At 40.6% G+C, this 21,829-nt stretch overlaps 1 long non-coding RNA gene across 3 annotated transcripts in view; it reads right to left on the bottom strand.

The window, feature by feature from the left end:
- LOC102550761 (uncharacterized) overlaps nucleotides 1-9,380 on the bottom strand; it is a 28,107-nt gene extending 18,727 nt beyond the window's left edge. For 2 of the 3 annotated variants that reach the window (XR_010058750.1, XR_360601.5), the window contains exon 1: nucleotides 9,257-9,365. This is a non-coding gene — a long non-coding RNA (uncharacterized LOC102550761). Of the gene's footprint in view, nucleotides 1-9,256 lie in introns of all 3 variants that reach the window. The other variant, XR_596531.4, reaches the window with a different exon arrangement.
- Between the last annotated feature and the right edge of the window lie 12,449 nt (nucleotides 9,381-21,829).

A 21,829-nucleotide genomic window follows, 5' to 3' on the forward strand; every position in this document is an offset into this window, starting at 1 on the left:
GTTGTTGGGTGATGGGTCTCTGGGGCGTCTCATGTTCTTCTGTGTAGTGAGTGTGAGGGTGTTGGTTGGCATTTGCTCAGGAAAAGTCATTTCAAAGATTATTATAGAGTAGATAGCATTTGGAAGCTAATGTCTCCAGCAGAGAAAAAGGTTAGGCATTTTTATAGCAGGCAGTTATTCTTTTAAAAAAAATTATTAAGTCTGCCAAGGTCTGCATGGCTTCAGGATTAACCCAATTGGGCCATCGTGGAATTATAAAATGACAGAAATACATAGACTAAAGCTGGAATAGGATGGGCCTTACAGCACACTTATTTTATACATCTGTGTAAGGGAGCAGTCTCAGGCTGTAAATGTGAGGAGGAAGCTAGTGTAGACAATTTCTGCATGCATTATTAACAGCTATGCATAGTCTAAAGGAAGGCATTGCCATTTCTGGGGGCTGAGGCATTGGGACTTTAAAATGTTTATGCTAATGTCAAGCATACACATTCAGCACATCATCTATGTTTCCCACGGGTCCCAGGAGAGTTGAAGGACTCCTCTGCTGTGATGGGAATCTACACCTCCTCCTGGATTAGCCTGTGCTAGAAACTCCAGCAAGTGCAGAATCATGCTGAGTCCACTGGTGAGTGATCAAGCACTTTGCTCCTAATTGTGAAGTCTGATATCGCCTCATAGAAAAAGTAGAGGGAAGCCAGGCTTCGATAGTTCCTAAGAGAGTAGAGGACAAAGATCGAATGTAGGCAAAGACATGGCTTTCTGAAAAGAGAAGATGGGGGCCTCTGTGCATATTTGGGGGTGTAAAATCCTTATTGTGATTCAAGAGCAGACAATCGGGTCATGCTGAGGCATGATAGGTTGGAAAAATGAGGACCCCTGCTTCTGGTTTCTGCTGTTCCTTCACCTCAGGCTGAGCTTTGTTGAGGAGGAAGATGGTAAGTTTGGAGTTACAGCTGTTCTGTTGCTAGGGAACTTTAGTTAGGGGTGCACACAGAGTACTCATGATTAGGGACAGTCACCACTTATGTGTGAAGAGACTCTTAAATTTCACAGACTCTTTAGATAGAAGACCATGAAGGAAGACAAAACCAGTGTCCAATGTGCTGCTGTGGCTGGTGACCACTGTTGTGTGGGAGAGGTAAACTTCATCAGAACACTTGTCCTCTGACACCCTCATGTATAACATAGCATGGAAAAAAGCTCAGAGAGAGAGAGAGAGAGAGAGAGAGAGAGAGAGAGAGAGAGAGAGAGAGAGAGAGAGAACAGAAACAAAGATGAAAACATACTTTATGCACAGAACATAGAAGACTCTAGCAGCACATACAGTCACACATCAGCACGTGGAGGCTTCAGTGTAAGCTGTGGCGTTTTATGCTTCAGGATATCAAAGTCAAAATCATTGTTAAAATGCTTTATCATTTTATGTATTTCTACAAAGCAAAATTAGGAAAGCAAGAAAGAAAAAGAAAAGAATTGTGCCAGTGATAATATTGAACATTTCTGTTTGGGAGATTATCTCATTTTTCAACAGAAACCTGCCGAACCGTGAAGAAGAGAAAGTGTGTCACAGGATGTACAGCACTCCACACCTTTGGCTTCCAAGTTTTTGTGTCTCTCAAATTTCATATTATCCACTCACGGTAGCATATGAAAGTCAGTTAAATATTATTTAGTTTGATGGCATTTTAAGGAAATCAATGTTATATTTGATGAGTTTTTAGTGTGAGAGGAGGCCTAGCACAGGATCCATCACACAGACAACAAGGTACTGTCTCAGAAAAATGAGCAAAGGGAAAGAAAAAGACGGAGCTGCAAAGAGAACAGGAGGTATCTTTGTAGTCGCAAGCACAAAACTGCTGTCTCAGATAGATAAATGATAGATAGATGGATGGATGAATAGACATAGATAGATAGATAGATAGATAGATAGATAGATAGATAGATAGATAGATAGATAGATACATAGATACATAGATACATAGATAGATACATAGATACATAGATACATAGATAGATACATAGATACATAGATAGATGATAGATAGATAGATAGATAGATAGATAGATAGATAGATAGATAGCACTGTAAGAGAAGGAAACTCATGGAGAATCGTGGATTTGGGAGGTATCTGGAGCTTATTTCAATATTTCAGAACTAAAGAAGCACAGAAATACAGTATTCATGCCATCAAAATACAATGTTTGTGTGATAGTTGGCTTTAATGTCAACTTACCACAAATGAGAAGCACCTGAGTTGGATCTCCAGCTGAAGCCTTATCCTCGTTGTCCTAACAGGCAGCCTCACCCAAAACATGGGCAGCGGCACCTTCTGGTTGCCACCCAGATAAAATGGATGTGGCAAAAGGAAGATTAATCCTCACTTGCCCTTCTCTCTTGACACTGGCTTGATTCCTTTACTGATATCAGAAACAGGATTTTCAGACTGCTATTGTCAATTAAGGATCTGCTGCCAAGAACCTCCAGAAACCCTCCAGGTTGTTGGCACCACACAGGAACTGCTGAGGCACCCAAGACAAGGACGTAGCAACTCTGAGGTTCTCAGCCCCTCAGGCATAAAACAGCTGCTACTACTGTTTCACAGTAAGTTGATTTAGTAAATTCTTCACATATACATATGTAGAGGCATAGGTAGATAGATGATTGATAGGAGATAGATAGATAGATACATAGATAGATAGATAGATAGATAGATAGATAGATAGATAGATAGATAGATAGACAGACAGACAGACAGACAAGCAGGTAGATAGTACATGTGTAGATATATAGATGATGATAGGTAAATAGGTGATTGATAGGTGATAGATAGGTAGATGGATGGAGAGAGAGAGAGTGAGAGAGAGATGATAGGTAGGTAGATGATATGTAGGTAGGTAAGTAGGTAGACACATACATAGATGATAGATTGATTGGTGGTTCATAGATGATAGGTGATAGATAGATAGATAATAGGTAGGTAGATGATATGTAGATAAGTAAGTAGGTAGATACATACATAGATGATTGATTGGTGGTACATAGATGATAGATGATAGACATAGATGATAGGTAGATGATAGACAGAGATAGATAGATAGATAGATAGATAGATAGATAGATAGATAGATAGAAATTGATGGGTACATAGAGGACATACAGATATGTGATAGACAGATGATAGATAGATATAGAATAAATAGGTGGATAGATAGGTAGATAGATAGATGATAGACAGATAGGTACAGAGACAGACAGACAGATAGACAGATACTTTTCCATCCTATCAATTCTGTTGTTCAGAGAGTACTGACTAATACAACATGGTGAGTAAACATTAAGAGATTCCACTTCCTGGGGTTGGGGATTTAGCTCAGTGGTAGAGCGCTTGCCTAGAAAGCGCAAGGCCCCGAGTTCGGTCCTCAGCTCAGAAAGAAAGAAAGAAAGAGAGAGAGAGAGAGAGAGAGAGAGAGAGAGAGAAAGGAAGGAAGGAAGGAAGGAAGGAAGGAAGGAAGGAAGGAAGGAAGGAAGAGAGAGAGAGAAAGAGAGAAAAGAGATTCCACTTGCTATTTTGTGTAATTCCTTAGAAAATAAAATTTACTTATGCAAACCTATTATTGCTAGGTAGTGGCACCTTCGGGTTTTGAACAGTGCCCCTTATAGCTGATGGATATGGAGCATTCGTGCTATGCTGTAAACTATTTCAGATCCTTCCTAGTGGTAGCTGTTAGTCGAGAACCTCAGTATGTAAACAAAGCACTTCTCTGTTCATTCTTGCAAAGCTATTGTCTAATTAGCTGATTAAATAAAAATTTTGAGACTTGAAATGTAAATTTAATTTATGACTGTAGCTGCATGGTTGGATGACATTTTGTGGACACCCTGGCCTCATGATGGGGTTCAGGACTCAAGTAGTGACTCTCCATTGTTCATCGGCTGACCTTTTTTGTTTCATTGAGCCATGATTAGCTATGGGATTAAATTGTGCATAAAATTCTAATTGCTAACTCTAAAGGTGCCCAAATGGCTCTACCATTCAACAGAAACAAACTGTAATTATTGTGTGATTCCATTATGTTTTACATCAAATTAAGTATATACAGTTTTCTCCTAAAACTTACGTACTAGATTCATTGAATGGATGAAAAGCCAGGAACTGACCCAGGGCTGTGTTTGTCAGGCAGTCTCATGAAACTATTAATTTAAATATGTGTTTACTCTGTGCAGCCTGCCTTCGGTGTTTTGCATCCTCATGTACTCTGACTGATACATCAGCGGTGCTCATTCACTTCCTCTTCGTGGCATTTACTACACTGTAATTGTGGGAAACGGCATCTCAACTGGCCAGCTCTTCCGCCACAGTAATATCTGTCTCCCTATCCCCCTGTTCTCCATGGCATAGTTATTCTGTGCTCAGCACTGACACCTGGCTACAGTGTTACTGCCAAGGCCACCACAACAACTGAACGTCATTCTGGCCACTGTGCATTTCTTTAACAGGCTATTGATCTCAAGGGTCTCACTCCTGCTCCATATAATACAATAAATGCTCTTCTAGGTTGACATTTGATCCTTGTCTATGTGTACAGAAACTCTGTCCTGAGGTTTGTGAACTTGTACAGACTGAGATCTCCCTGGACCTGATTCCCACATGCTTTCCTTCTGGGCTATCTCCTAAAGCTATCTCTTCTCTTTCTGGAATTTCCAGAAAGGAACTTATATAGTTTTCCTCATCATAATTGTAGATCTCCCCAGGGTGTGTGAGCATATCCATTTAGAAGCACCACTTTTGAGATGTAGTTTGTCCATTGTGGGTTAACTGTGGTGTGCTTTTGACGCTTCTAGCTCATTTTATCCTCTTCCAGCTGTGATGCCATAGACGGTGTGGTGCCTGCATCATGGTGGCCAATGGGTCACACAACAGGCTCTCATCTGAGCTCCTGAGGCATCAGCTTTCTTACACTTTCTGAAGTTTGGGATGATGGGCCCAGACTATGACTCCTTTCATACAGTGATGTATATGTCTTGAGGCCCTTAAATCAGGAATCACTTCTCAAACTTCTCTGCCTTCAGCATCTCAGATATTGGACCTGGCACTGGTCTGCTGAACATGTTAATTTTCTTCCCTCACCTCTTTATCCATCTCTTTGACTGTATGCTGGGAAGTAGAATCAACTCTAGCTTCACAGTTGAGTTTCTCAGACATTTGCTGACGCTTCCAGTCATGTTTTGGTGGTTTTGTTCTTTACATTTTCTGTGCATCCTACTCTGTGTTTCTGTAAGTGAGAAAATTACATCTTCACTGGTTCCTTCACAGACCATGTGCAGAACTTTGGCTCTCTTATCATGTATTAGATTGGGACATTTAAGGAATATTTGCCCTTCTTCTGAGTTTCATAAATGATGGTGGATGCTTTTGTTTTGGTATGTCTCCTACAGAACCATGATTTGACAACTCTGTCATCAGCTCCTAGCGCCACTTGAATGTTATGGAAATTGAGGACATGGGGGCCAAAAGAAAGCTAGGTCATTGATTGCATACTCTTGAGGGCACTTATGAGACCCCGGGCCTCCCCAGTCTCTTAGTTTTCTGACTTCCACGAGATGAATAGACCTCCCCTGACATGCTCTTTTTCACCACACTGTGCAGAACCAGATGCAATGTGGGAACAAACACTGAGCTGAAACCTATGAAACCGTGAGCCCCCAAACCCTTTTCTCTGTAGAAATTGGTAATCTCAGGTATTCCAGTGGAAAACTGATAAAGTATGTTTAATTATTGATTACTGTGGCTAAGCTGTTATCAGGATCCTTAAGTATTATGTAGCCATCCATACATACATCCACTTATCCGTCTCCCTAATTGCTTATCTATCCATCTAACTAATTACCTATTATCCAATTATCTCTCCATCCATCTTATATAACACATCTATAATCCATGCATCACCTGTCATTTACCCATCATCTATCTATCCATCTATCATATCCATCAAGGTATAATCTCTCTCTCCATATATCATCTATCCATTCGCCTATCATTTATCTTTCAACTATTTCTATATCTATATCAAATTTGCCTCATTTGTCTGTCTAGATGAATTTGACTTCCCCAGGGGACAACATATTCATCTGTCACACTGAGACTTTTTCCATCTTCCCAGTGCAATGTTTTCTGATGGAGACATGACTGCCAGTGTCTGCATTCATAACATGAAGTATGTTTAGTGTTTCTGCTTCACTCAGACAGGTCCTCACCTTTACATCCCCCCACCACACACACACACACACACACACACACACACACACACACACACACACACTCCTGAGACAGATTGGGCTCTATCTACTCTTGCCCCTGATTTTTTGCTAACATTTAATCTCATCTAATTCTCCATTCAAATAGTTCTTGTGCCTATGTGCCTTTCTTAAGTCCCTTAACAGCTTCCCTTGAAATATGGAACCGTTAATATGTTATTTTTAATGAAAATTGAACTCATAAATGTGCAGAACTGGGATATGTTAGCTCCTGAAAGCTCCCCCATCTATTAACTCTCTAGATTCTAAGCCATCTCACATGCCACGGACACTCAGACGGAGGACACCGTGGGAGAAGCAGGGCTCTGGTAACCAGGGAGGCACAGGTTCAGCAAAATGACAGACACCGCACTCTCAGGGTGGTTTAAATCTGCTGCGATTTTACTGAAATCCGCTTTGTGGTTATATACAATGCTTGAACAGGAGCTAATTTTTTGGCCCTTTGCCACAGTACACTCAAACAATAACCAAGAAAAAGTTTAACAGTTTACATGAAGTTCAGAACAGAAAGCAACACAGGAAATAAATTTTCCTGAGAATCAGACTGGTGCCAGATGGTGGTCATAAACTTCATTTACCTCAATCTCTAAATATCATCTCTCGGATAACAACAGGACAGCCAGCTGTAAGGAATCTTTAGTCTTTTACTCTCTCTTAGCCAAAATTCATGTAATTGTCTTTTTAAAGATAGGAACCTGTGCCTTTTGATAATAGGCAAGCACGGGGACGTGATCTGGCCAAGCGTTCTATAAAATTTAAAGAATAATATAATACTCTCTTTCCATCAATATTAACCCCTCCATTACCTTCCTCATCATATGACCCTGTGTGGGGCAATGGCTCTGCAGTGGTTCTGTATCTACTCAGGCTGTTTTTACTAAAGGAGGGGCCCACCACCTTCCTCTAATTAAATAATATTTTCTTCCATGTAACTACTTGATAGGAATTCCTAAATGCTTGGGTTTTTATAATTGACGGGACTTTCCCCTCTAATAGCTAGCGCCTTAATTCTTTCACTATCTAGGAGGTCTGGATTTTCCACAGTTAATTCTTCCTGTTGTAAGTTATTGATCACATCTCTTAGAGTTCCGCTCTGATTCTACTTAATTTTTGCTAGGGCTTTCAAAAGAGGCATGGTCCATAAAGACCAAATCAGGTCTCCATGTTCCTGTTAGTAGAAAAAGAAACAAAAGAGCCAGTATGTAACTCCTCACCATACCCATTGGAATCAGCTAGGCAGAAAGTCGAGCAGGAAGTGGCCAAGTTCCGAGGAACACATATCTCTGGCCTGCTGACCACTGTTGTTTCATGTCAGACAGGCTCCACTGGAGCTGGTGCAGCACTCACGCACACAGGACCACCTCTGCTTGCTCTTCATGGGACTAAGCACATGACTGAACTCTAGATGCCTTGCCTCCATCACGGTAGAACACTTAGTGTGGAACAGAAATCTCTGTTGAAGGGATGCAGCTATCTGAGTCCTACTTGTCATGACAGATCCTGAGAAGTCCATGGACTTTCCTTGTGCAGGCTCCCAGCACAGGATAGGTTAATACAAGTGCTAGCATGCTGCCTGCTGCTTTCCAGATGAATCCTGGTGCTGTCAGCAGCAAAGATCTGCTCCATGTCCTCATTATCAACCTGGAAGGACTCAAACTGGAGCATCCTCTGGTCTTGCTGCTGCCCAGGATAATACACCTGCCATTAAGTTCCCAAATGAACAATGCTGTCTTGGTACAGCTCTGGGCCAACCAGCCTCTTCCTTCTGAACTCATAGCATCTTTTCTCTTCCTAGTTATTGTTTTATTAGTTTATATAATTTTCCTTTGCTTAGAAACATATTGCCAGAGGTTTGTTTTTAATAATTCTTTGAAAGAATATTTTGCTTAATGTCTTTTTTGTTTTGTTTTATATTATAATAGTTGGAATGATAATTCTTGTAAGCTTTTTGCCAGTTACTATTTTATTTTTGTTTTGTTTTGTTTTCGCTTTTAGAGATGAAAATGGAATTCACTTAATTTTACTGGCTTCATATATCTATATCTATATCTCTCACCTATCTATCATCCATCATCTATCTATCTCTATCTATCTTTAGACATTATAGATACCTTTAGATTGATGATAAATAGAAATATCTATAGATAAATAGGTTCTCTAGACACCTATAGATGATAGATAGATAATAGAGAAATAGATAATAGGTAGAAAGATAGATAGATGATAGAGGTTCTATAGTTATCTAAGTAAATAGAGACGATAGATTCATTTACTCCCCCCAGATGCTACTAGCACCATTTCTATGTCTACCTGATTCATGGTGAAAATATATGATTTAGTTTATTACTCCCATTGAACATTTGGGTTCCTTAGCTTCTCTCCCCCACCCTTGTGAGACAGGAAACCCACAGCAGCTGAAGTTGGGGGTTCTGTGGACCCAGCAGGCACAAGACTCTAAAGGACGTCTTCTCTAAGGCAGAGTATATGTAGCCTGGAGAATGTATGGAAGAGCTGCAATGATTCATACTCTGTTGTTGCCTGTGCCCTGGACAGCTCTCTGCCAGACCCTACCTGCCCTTAGGGGTTGGGGGGTGAGTTGGAGCAGAGTCAACAACACAGACTCCAGAGCAGGTAAGAAACGCTGGAGCAAGCTCATCCGAGCACAGCTGCAAGCTCCTTTAATAGTCCCCGCCCGCACACCATTGGTTCCAAGAAAATATCTCTTCCAAACAGCCGTTCCTGATTGGCTGGCATTATTTGTGCCAGCCATCCTTGCTCTCTTGGGCAGTCTTCAATTAGGTCCTCCTGCAGCGTTTACATAGAGGCATCGCTGCCATTCCTGCTACCTGCTACAGCCTGTCTTTCTGTTTCTCTTCCTGTGATACCTTATTAGTGTCCCTGGAGGTGTGACCCACACATGTGTGGTAGAATCCTGACCTCAATATTCCAGGTACTTCCTCTGCTTGATGTTGCCCCCGAAGTGGCCTAAAGCTCACCACAGTCATCCATTAGGCTGTCCCACGGTTGCTTCGGTTACATTCGAACTGACCTTTACCACGAGGCTCCACAGTCTGTCACTTCGGATCTCAGGGTGGCAATTTGCCCTACCATCTCAATTCTCTAATGTGGCCAAGAAATGCTATTGATTTTCAATTTGTTCCCCTTTCTTCTTATAAAATAGGAATAATGACTCTCAAGCTCTTTATGTGGCACAAATAAATCTGAGTTGATTTAAAAAAAAGACAACACTAACAATTCTGTTTTAAATCATGTTGGCACTTGTTTTTAATGCACCTGGATATACTGAATGCATGCTGGGAGCTGCATGAACAAATGGGGAAATTTCATTGCTTCAGCTGACGCTGACATCCTCTAGCCACATCATTCATTCTAGCACAAAAGTAGAGGCACTGACAATCAAGACTGTTTCTAAATCTGGTTCTCTTAATGCAATGTGGCCCATTTCGTTAAGGACAGTCTCTCTCTCTTAGTTTACATTTACTGATAGTGAAGGGTTGAGTCTGAAATGTCCCCAACAGGTGCATGTCTTCAAAGCCTGTTTCCCAAAAAGGGCTGCTGACTAGAGAGATTGGAGAAGCTCAGGAGGTTACTCTCTACCCAAGCTCTAGCCTGGTATTGGAGTGTTTTACCATTTAACATAGAAATAAGTGCCAAGGATAGAACCCTTCTACCACCAAGCCATGATAGACTGAAACAGTGAGCCAAAAAAGCATTCTCCCTTTAAGTTGGTTCTAGCAGGTATTTTGGCCACAGCAATTCAAAAGTAACACTACCAGCCATGATCTAGGCCTTTGGCATCTAATCTCAATGTATCAGCTCATAACAGGCAGACTCGGTGGTGCATACGTTTAAACCCAGCCCTCAGTGAGTCAGAGGCAGGCACATCTCTATGAGTTCTAGGCCAGCCAAGGCTACAGAGAAAGGCTCTGTCAAGAAAAACAAAAAAGAAATACGGAGCTTAGCTCTTGCTCCTTTCAGAGGACCACGGCCTCAGTGTTTTCTCCCTCTGCCTCACAAGACAGTGTAGCAGGTGATGCCCGTTTATCAGACAGCTCTTCAGGAACTGGGAAACTTTAATGAGGAAAGAATGTGAATGCAGATTGTCAGATTTTTCTTCCTTAGTTACTTGGGTACCTTTTATAAGACCATATTTCACCTAGGTCATGTTTCTCAGGTTACAATTTGTGATATTTGGAAGAAAAAAGACATTTTCTGCAAAATTTCCTGGTAATTAAAAGTGCAAATGGTTTTGTGATTACCATCAGAAAGTTTTATCTTTTAACCATAATGACCCTTTATAGTACTTTATAGTACCCTATATACATATAGTATATGATGTGTGTATATATATATAATCAAGTTGATAACGTGTAACATCACCCAGTAGACAACCCTCTGTGCATGTTTCTGAGAGATTTTTTAGATTAGGTCCGTTAAGGTGGAAAGTTTCCCCTTAACATGGGAAATACCATCTTATGAGCTGGAGTCCTGGACTGAATAAAGAGGAAGTGAGTAGAGCACCGGCAGCCATGTGTCTCTGCTTCTTGTCAGCAGATGCAATGTAACCAGGCACCTCCAAACTACCATGCTGGACCACATCTTCACACGGCAAGCCAGAGCAAACAATGCTTCCGGACATTGTTTTTGCCCATGTCTTGGTCACAAGACTGAGAAACTAATTCCCATGTTCACACCTTATGTCTTATACACTGGCAAAACGTGTAGGTGCTCTGTAAATTAGAAGCTATAGGGTTAATTATGTTCATATTGTCCCTGATGGATAGCACCCAAAGTATTAATATGACAAGTGAGACAGAGAGAGAGAGAGACAGAGAGAAAGAGAGAGAGAGAGAGAGAGAGAGAGAGAGAGAGAGAGTTTGTACATTTCATTTAGTCTTGTGTAATGAAGCATTTCCTAACAGGTTTTCTTTCTTTATTCTTCCATAAATAATATAAAACCTTACCAATTGCCTTACAGATATAGTTCAAGATACATGTGAGGCATTGATTAATATCCATTCATCTTTATTTCTGTTTTACCAGTAGGTCAATGAAAATGGCTTTATCTACTCTTCACTGGGAATTTGTACTTATATTTATCATTGGACATGGCCTACAGTCTCTACTTTGATTACTCTATTTGATTTGACATAAAGATTCCGCTGATTTTATTAAAAAGTTGACTTCTATTTCATCTTTTAATTTCTGTTAAAGTTGATTAGCATCCCTGTGATCTCCTCTTTAGAAATGGGGGAGTTTATAGCATATAAACTCACCCTGCTTGTATTTCTTAACTTTTGATCTCATTTCCTCAGACTTCTTAAGGCCATTAACATAGTATTTGTTCTTCAGTTATTAGGGACCAAACTTAGTTTACATAGACATTTGTTTCTTATATCAGTTTTCTTTTACTCCAAGCTTGTTAAGCACCCATTTCTATAAGATCATCTTAATGACTTACTCATTGATATGGTCTAGTTTATTAATTAATTATTTCTGTTATTCATGTTATTCAATCCTTTAACTTTTAAGTCTGATTCTCATGTTACTATAGCATCGTTTAGAAATACCTTAGTCGTGTTTTCTAATTTTCTTTCAAGTTTTTGTTACTACTTTGCTTTATGAGTGATTAGTGTTCACATGATCCGTCAGTAAGTTATTAATCAGTATGGTTTTATGTGTAGGCTTGATTTCCAAGCAGGAGATTTCTCCAGGAACTTCTTTTACATTAATTTCTATTTAAACAGTGTTGTTGAGAAACACAACGGATTTTTCAATTATTGAGATTTGTCATGGGCTCAACATGAATTTTTTTCCCCTGGAGGAGACATAGTATACTTGGATAAAATGTGTGTTCTATAAGCACTGGAATCTTGTCTCATATGTCGATCATATTGATTGTGTTGAGCCATTCAAATATCTTCAGCCTCACGAATCATTTAGTTTTCCTGGTGCATGTACAGTAAGGAGATTTTTAAACATAATATAAATACAAATTTTGAGACCAGGAATATAACTTAGTTGTTAAAGTGCTTGCAAGGCATGTGCATGGCCCTAGGTTTCATTACCAACACAACAGAAAATAGGCATAGTAGTGAATGCCTGTAAAGCCAACATGCTGGGGGTGGAGGCTCTAAAATCAGCAGTTCAAGGTCATCCTCAGCTAAATAGTGAGTTTGAGCCTAGGATATGACACACACACACACACACACACACACATACACACACACAAACACAGACACACATACAAACACACACATACACACACATACACACACATATACACACACATACACACATACACACACATACACAGACATACACACACACAAACACACACATACACACACACACACATGCACACATGCACACACGCACAAACATTTTTCAAGTTTACTAATTCTGTTGGGTTTTTTTTGAAGATTTATATATTTGTCTGTATAGTTTTTTTAGAATTTATTCTATCGTATATGTTTGAGTGTTTGCTATGTGTGTATATTTGAACCAACTACATTCAGAGTCTACAGAAGCCAATAGAGGGCATTGGATTCCCTAAAACTGAGTTATATATGGTTGGGAGCTACTGCTTGGGTGCTGGAACTGAACCTCCATCCTCTGCAAAAGCAACAGGCTCACTTAAGCACTGAGATAGTCTTCTCAGATATGATTTTTAAATATGTACATTTTTTGGTATTATATTTCAATTATCTACCCTTTCATTCTCCTCTCTTTAAATCGGACCATGTCTAAACTCCTTCCTGTCTCTCGAATTCATGCCCATCTTTTTAAATTGTGTGCGTATGTATATGTGTGTGTGTGTGTGTGTGTGTGTGTGTGTGTGTGTGTGTGTGTGTGTGATACACACAGAGAAATACAACTTGTTCGGCCTATATAATGTTGTTTCTATGTACGTTTTCAGGACTGACCGTTTCATATTGGATAACCAATTTCTATGCCCTTCCCTAGAAAAGACTATTTCTTCTGCTCTCAGCATTCCTTCATTACTTGAAGGTCTTTGTGTAAAGCTGAGGATTTGTGAGTGTTCCCCTGTCCGTGTTAACACGTCCATTGATGTTGTTATTGTTCAGGTCATGGTTAGGAAGCTGTTTTGCTTGCTGGGGCTGGAGCACAGCCTCCTCATTCAATTGTATCTTCACCAGCTTTCTGTTTCCAATGGTTTCTTTTACTGCCTACACTCAATATCCTGAAACTTGATCTGTAGATCAGGCTGGCCTCAACCCCAGAGATCACTTGCCTCTGTCTCCTGAGTTGTAAGTTTATCTGGGTGGGACTCACCTCAAGGTTACAACTCCCTTTATTCCATTAAAAATATTGGGATTTTCTTTCATCCATTTGAACACAGGATTTAAACTCCATTCTGCTTCCTAGTGCCACTTTTCTCCTCAAATTGTACATTGTATATTTTTCTGTGCTTAACTTATTCCTTTTCATTATAGATCATTATAGAGTGATCACTAATAACCATATAACAGACTCAATACTAGGTTCTTTTGAGGTTTTCTCTGTAGATAAAAATAACCCAAACTCTTCAACTTAGCCTCAGGCTGACATTTTATACAAGGACAAAAACCAGCCATGTTCTTTACCAAAATATCTTAAGAACAATCTCTCCTAAAATTCTTCTCCTCTGAAACCTGTTGAACCAGGACCTCGGAGTTCCAATAACCCTCAGCACGGCTGTCTTCTATGCTTCTACTATTATGGCCCACTAAGACCCCCTTAAGCATTCTGATTTCCTAATCTAAAGTCCCAAAATCTACATTCCTCCAAACAAAAGCATGGCCATGGTCAGGCCTATCACAGCAATACCCCACTTCTGGAACCAATTTCTGTCTTAGATAAGTTTTTATTGTTGCAAAGAGATACCATTAGCAAGGCAACTCATAAAGAAAAACATGTAATTGGGGCTGGCTTACAGTTTCAGAGGTTGAGTCCATTATCAACATGGCAGAGTACACATAAACATGGTGCTGGAAAAGTAGCTGAGCGTTCTACATCTTGATCAGCAGGCAGCAGGAAGATGCCTAAAACACTGAAACCTCAAAGCCCTCCCCCACTGACATACTTCCTCCAAGACCACACTCCCTAGAGTGCCACTCCCTACGGACTAAGCATCCAAACACATGAGTCTATTTACCACACTTTCAGAGAACAATGTTTGCCTTGGTGATATTGGAAAGCTGGCTGTCATCTTTGGGTGTGTGTGTATGTGTGTGTGTTTTAATGGAAATTTTATGTATTTACATTTCAAATGTTAGTCTTAATTACAACCTGATTAAATGTCTGTGTCTGCATTAAGCTTCTTTTTGTTGATGCTGCTCAGTCTTGTTCCACCATGTTGCCGGGATGTTGGCCACTCGTTTGTATAAGTTCTTGAGTGCATTTTCTTTGATGACCGTCAGTGTCACACGACTGTCCAGGTGAGGTTTTCTTTTAATGAGTATGTTTCTGGTTACTGGTGTTGTAAACGCAAAATCAGTCTTCGCAGAAAGTGTAGAATCTCATGAATGACTGTGTGTTAAAGCATTGCCCGGCTTCCCTTCATTTGATCTCCTCATCTCTTTCAGGATTTCCTCCTTTCATCTTTCATAGTTCCAACTTCAATCATTTTTATGGTTTTTGGCCTGTGCAATGCTTTCTAGGTCAAATTTTCAATCCGGGCATTAAGTTCACTAACTTAAAAAATTTTTTCCTATGTATTGTATTTGGTCACAATGTACAGTAAGCATAATTTTATATATTGAAATAAGCTGGATTTGACTACTTTTCTGATACACAACCTTAGTCTTTATGGCGTTCTTCCTAGGCCACCTTCTTTGGCCTCACTCTGGGCTCTATGTGTGTACGTGTTTGAGTTCAGTCTCCTGATTGGGAAGGTCTTGCTGGCTTGCTCTCTTGTGAGCTCAGCTGCTCAGTGTCTGCAGGCTTTCAACTGTCAGTCTCTTCAGACTCACACGGAAGGTTTCAAGGCAGGAGACAGTTTTGTTTTCTGAATCATTGTGAAGAAGTCTTTTCTAACCCTCATCTTCATACAGTATATTTCAGACCTGTCAAGAGAGTGAACCCTTGAAATATTGTCTAGGGATCTCTGAGAAGAAATCTTCCTGCTCAAAGGAGAATTTCTCCAGTTATGCTAGGACCAGCAAGAGATTCCTGTTCCTCATCTACAGAGTGGAAATGTCCCTGCTTCGTCATGAGGTCAAGCAGAGTGCTTTGCGATTCAATGTTGGGTGCCACCTCCTGTTCAGATCATTCTAGCTTCATGAGGTGTTTCTTTGGCTACATGAGGAAATCTTTTAAAAAAATCTGGCAAATCCTACTTTGAGTGTATTGTCTTTAACCCATTAGGACACATTCTGCCTCTTATTAGGCATACAATGTGACACAGTTTGCAAGAACCCTGCAACCTTCAACTTGCTAATCTGAGTGTCAGAAAAGTGTCATCTTGTAACTTCATTTGTGAATGGGAGGGGTGTCATCCTCTCTCATCATGGAGGGCAGCTTCTTAGGCACTTGCTCTAGTTCTTGTATGGGGGTCTGCAATGTGTGTGATATATGTGAAGATGCACCCTTATGTATGTGCGCATTGCAGCAATGTGTGTGATGCATATGTGGGTATACATGTATATGTGTGCAGGATATGGGTTGGCTATGTGTGTGAGTATTCATGTATATAATATATATATATATATATATATATTCATGCTTGTTAGGATGTGCATGGTTATGAAAACCAGAGTAACCCTAGGCGTTGTTCCTCAGGCTCTACCCACCTTGTTTTAAGGCAGTGTCTCTCATTGTCAGAAACTCTCTAAATTAACAAGGTCAGCTGGAGAGCAAGCCCAGGGACTCACTAGTCTTTGCCTCCCTAGTAGAACTGGGATGTGCATACCCTTCCTTTTTTGTGCCCCCTTTATCTCCTTCTCTGATCTCTTGTTGTTCTAACTAGGACTTCAAGCCCTAAAGATACACAACTAGAAGATGTAGGATGATGTCATTATACAGCTGTCGGCAGGTACAAGATAGAATGAGGCCTGTCATTGGATGAGAAGGGAGGATGGGCAGGAGAAAAGTTTTAGAGGGGGGAGGGAGCGAAAGGGGAGACAGAAGAGGAGTCAGCCAAGAGAACATGGAAGCAGATGTTAAGATTCCTCTCTGCATATTTACAGGTTGTTATGAATATTCTTAAGGGATGGATTGTACAGGGCTTTGTATGTCTAGGTGAGCAATTATATCTCACCAATTGGATCAGAGGTTATTGTGTTGTGTGTTCTTTCATGTGGGGATTTAATTGAATTCAAGAGAGTATGTGGTGTCTGGAGACATGTGTATGTCTGGCATGGTGGCAACCTGCCTTGGGAATTAGATGGGTAGAGAGACTGTTGCGAGGCTCAGAGAGAAGCCATTGTCAGTGTGATATGGGAGAGAGCAAAGTGAGTGAAAGGCTTTGCTCACTGAGATGAAGATATCTACCAGACATCTTGGGGCACTAAAGTGCCGGACCTAGTGTAGAATAAAAGACAGCCATTTTTTATAATTTTACAGCAACAAGAAGAGGCAAGGGGGTCTTTCAAATGTCCTGGCAGTCTACTTTTAGATTTTTTGTAGTAATATAAAGTTCATTTATCTTAAACCCAGGAATAAATGAACAATTAACTCTGTCATAAAGTCACAGGATAAATATGAGACCCAGTTACAGACTGTGGCTCATTGATGAGTCCTGGCTGTTCTAGTGATGCCTGAGCCTCCTAGCAATGGGTTGTTTCTGTAAGCACAGGGACACTCAGGTTCACTGACTGCAATGGCATTGGCCCAGGTGGGGCTTCACCAAAGCCTCTGTGCCTTTGACTCCATCTCTTCATGCAGAGCCTATTTGCTGAACCTCATCTTTGATGTCAGTTAACTCTAGTTCATTCTCACTTGTTTGATTTTAATTTCTAATTATACAGTGCTATTTCATAGACTTTTTGTATGGTCCACATTATGACAAGATGAGTCATTATGATATTATGAATTTGAAAAGAAAATCCTAAACTCCCAATGGGCAAAAGGGGATAATTTGAGCAACAAGTAAATTAATATGGGGCTAGAAAGATGGCTTCCTGGTTAGGAGTGCTTCCTATTCTTCCAAAGAACCTGAGTTCAGTTCCTAGCAACCACATTGGGCAGACACAACCACCTATAACTCCAGCTCCAGGAACTGGTACCCTCTTCTGGCCTCCACAGGTACTAAACGTACATATGGAATATACGCACAAATACATATAGATAAGAGACACAAATAAATAAAGCAGTTTTGAGATATAATCCAAAGCACACAAGAAATGTTCACCAAGAGCTAAAGAATCTCAGCAATGTAAAAATTAACAGTCAATACATTGATCCTTAACGGCGATGTCTTCTCTGCCTCCCACCTTGCGAATATGTGCTGTACATGACAACATCTTCCTGGAGAATTCAGGATGTACACTAAGGGGAGAACGGATGGAAAACAAAGTCTGAAAAGTTCTACTTCTGCAGGAATTGGAGTTAATATCTGCAGTGGGAGGTTGTGCTATTCCTTCCAGAATGAACTGGATAACAATTGATCCTTGTGGCTTTCTCCCCTGACTCTATAGGCACAGTCACAGTCACATCACAAGACATCGATCAGGAAGATTTCGGCAAAATGGCATCCAGCAGTCCCTGGATTGGCTTCTGCTAAACCCCTAGAGCAGAAGTCTTCAACCTTCCCTATGCTAAGGCCCTTTAATACAGTTCTTCATGTTGGGGTAACCCCCAACCATAAATTTTCTTTTGTTCCTACTTCATAACTCTAATGTTGCTACTGTTATGAATCATGATGTAAATATTGGTGTTTTCTGATGGTCTTAAGTGACCTCTGTGAAAGGGTCAGTTGACCCCAAAGGGGTCATGACCTACAGGTTGAGAAACACGGCTGTAGCCCATTGACAAGGAAGAGTGGAAACTGGTTCATTGTAAGGTCCTTCAGGGCCATGGAACCTAAATGTTATGTGTCTGCTGGGGATGTTGTAGTGGGAAAGGCCATTGAGCGACATGAAAGAAACTAAGTAGCCAGAAATGTCTCTGGAATCCATCCGTTTGGCCCATTAATTCTAAAAGGTCCTAAATGCTCATAGATCAGGCCACTTATGTCACTGGAAAACCCTGATCCATAATATATCTATTAGATTAAAAAATTAAATGGAATTTAAGAGATAATATGGAAACTTAAACTAAGGGAGTTCTTCTTGGGCAAAGATCGTATCCACTTATCATACTTTGTCTCTGTACATTTTCAATGATGCTTCAGAAAAAAAATTCAGCTTTGAGAAATAAGTAGACTAGAACTACTTTCCTTTTAAATTCAACCCAAACTGAAAACTAAATAAATAAATCAAATAAAAGTACCTGCATTGTTTATAACTATTTACTTTAACCTGTTTTATTTTAAGACAAGAATTAGGTTGTCATTATCGTCCTAAAATTTAGAGATGCATATATGCATGTATCTTTTATGCGTCTCTACATGCAAATGCATATAAATACACACACACACACACACACACACACACACATATATATATATATATATATATATATATATATACACATCCATCCACATGATATGTGATAGATAGCAAAACATTCACTTGTGCTTGGAAATAGAGCATTTCTTATTGTGTAGCATTTTTCTGTTTAGACTAAAAATCAACAGTAGATACAGTGGTTATAGAATATTATATAGTAAGTCCATGCCTCTGTAGAAGTAACTTCAAAGAATTTTTATAGAAATCACTTCAAAAAGAATAAATAAAAGATCAGGAGGGCTAATATCTAGAAAAATTAACCAATGCAAATGAATAGTTTTGGAAATGTCTAATTAGGCGAGCACCTAAAATATGGCTGGTTAATAGCCCAGAACATGTTTGATTGTCTTTCCAGTTTAAGACCAATTAGCTATGGATAATTTAACAATAGCTGTTACCATATGTAAAATTTCAAATTAGATCCAGATATATACCACCATTCCATGTTGTCGCTGATTTCCTCTTGATTTAATACTACTTTGGAAGAAACAACTCAATTTCCTGAACACAGCTTTGACAGTTTCTGTCTTCAATGGATCCTTAAAGTCAGCCAGCCGGTGCTTGCTAAACCACAGCAAAATGCAAATCTTTCTGCTAGAAGGGCCTTCACCTGGCAAGCTCTCATCTACATATGTAGATATTTGATATCCTCCCGGAGAAGCTTTCCTATCGGAGTCCCACGCTGTGGAAGTCATTTGCATATGCAAACCCCTGCTATTTTGGTCTGCATCCACTAGGGGCACAAGGGGTGAAACACTCTAATGACACTTACTTTTTGGTTTGATTGTAACCCACTGGAAACTGTGATGGGCACCAAGATCTTATAATAAAATACTGTAGATATGAGTGGTATTTAATTAGAAGAACTGACACTGAGCAAAACTTTACATCTGGAAGGGAAATGAAGGTCTGTATCACCAAACACCAAATACTAGAAGCACCGAATAGCTTTAAACATAATGATCTCTTAAAATCGGAGAGAAGAGGTGTGGAAGAAAAATCAGCGGGTTATGGTACTTGTTATGCCGGCAAGGGGTTTTGAGTTCAAATCCTCTTCAGCACCCACACAAAAGCTTCAGGGTTGTGGGGCAGAGAGAGGAGGGTCCTGGAAGCTTGCTGGCCAACATAGCCAAAACTGTGAGCTTCAGATTTAATGAGAGATCCTATCTTAATGATGATGATGATAACGATGATGCGTGGTGGTGGTGGTGGTGGTGGTGGTGGTGGTGGTGGTGGTGGTGGTGGTGGTGAATGGCATAAAAAGCCACTCAGTGTCTTCCTCTGGCTTGCACATACAGGTACGTGGGCATATTCACCCACATACACACATGTACGTATACTACAACAGACACACACACACAGAGACACACACACCAAATTTGAGAGAAGAAACAGAAAACCACTTGACTTTTATGCAAAGCAGATTTTTGTGTTTCCTTGGCTAACTGGAAAAGAAGTTGCTAAAAATCAGTACTGTGAATTGTGAATTGTGTTGTTTTGTAGTAGCCTCTGTGTGTGTGTGTGTGTGTGTGTGTGTGTGTGTGTGTGTGTGTGTGTGTGTGTGTGTGTGTGTGTGTGTGTGTCTGTTATTGTGTGGGTGTTGGTGTGCACATTGGGGCATGTCAATTTGTATGTTAGGGGGTGCATGTGGGCTAGTGTGCATGTGGAGGTGTGTAGTGTATGTTGGGGTATGTGAAAAAGCATGACCACATGCTCTTCAGTGTAATATATGACATCTGTTCTGTCTGCAGGGCAACATGGTGAGTGCTCTTGTAGGAAACCATCCTCAGGAAGGAGCTTACTGTCTATCTGGTACCCAAGGAAGCATCCTTCCTGCCCAAATCCAGTCAGTACCTGTTGTGAAATTTTTCAGCACACTTTGTAAGCCCCTGCCCCTTCTCTTATCCCAGAGGCTTGGCCACACCTCCTTGTCTGAAGACAGTTCTGAATCCAGCTATACAAGCACACACTCACAGCTCTAGAGCTAAGCTTTCAGCAGGAGCCCACTTTAACGTTTCCGAGTAAGGGCAGGACAGGAATGGTGTCCTCCTTTAGATCTCAATCCCCAGAGTTGAGAGCACAGACCCTTTACTTGGAAGAGTCCGGGGAATGTAGGTTCCTGACAGGCAAGTGAAGTGCACAGTGGGGATCCCCTCTCTCATTGCATCTGGTTTGCCACAGCAGCACAGAGATCAGCTTCTTGTACTGACACCAAGGCTGCATCCAAGATAGGCTCCCTCAAAGAACCTGACATTCTTCTGTGGTCAGAGAGTTCTTCTCTATGACCTGAGTTTCCTCTCTGCTTATAGAACACAAACCCTGGGGTTTTCTACAGTGACCAGGGGTTTTCACCGTCTGAAGGCAGCGTCCAGAAGTCTCCAGATCAAGGTACTGCTTGGAAGTGATTTCTCTTGCTACTTTCCTATGTTTTTGAATCACTTCTGTTTGAACTGGGATCCAGCAATTACACAGAAATAGGATGCTTCTCTCTCCCTCCCTCCCTCCCTTACAATTTAAAGTCTTCAGCTTCTACTGAGGAGGCAAGGATACTCAGGAGGCTGAGGGTTAGAAATGCCTTCCATCGGCATGACAAAGGAAGATGTCCTGGACCAGTCACCCTGAACAAGACAAAGGAGAATCACTCACAGGAAACAATGGGGAAGAGAAGGCTGTGCATTCCTGTGGTAGGTAGAGGACTACTCGAGATTAACTGACTCCTGGGTTAGTTATTGTGAGTGACCCTGAAGGACCAGAATGCTGCAAGATGAAAAGCAAAAGGACAAAAACAAATCATTTGAAGGGAGGTAGAAACACCTGCTTTGTGTAGCTGGGTACGTGGTAATTCCCACTTGGAAGATAAGACTGTGTTAGCATCAGG

Source organism: Rattus norvegicus, chromosome 16, assembly GCF_036323735.1.
Source record: "Rattus norvegicus strain BN/NHsdMcwi chromosome 16, GRCr8, whole genome shotgun sequence".
Taxonomy (NCBI): domain Eukaryota; kingdom Metazoa; phylum Chordata; class Mammalia; order Rodentia; family Muridae; genus Rattus; species Rattus norvegicus.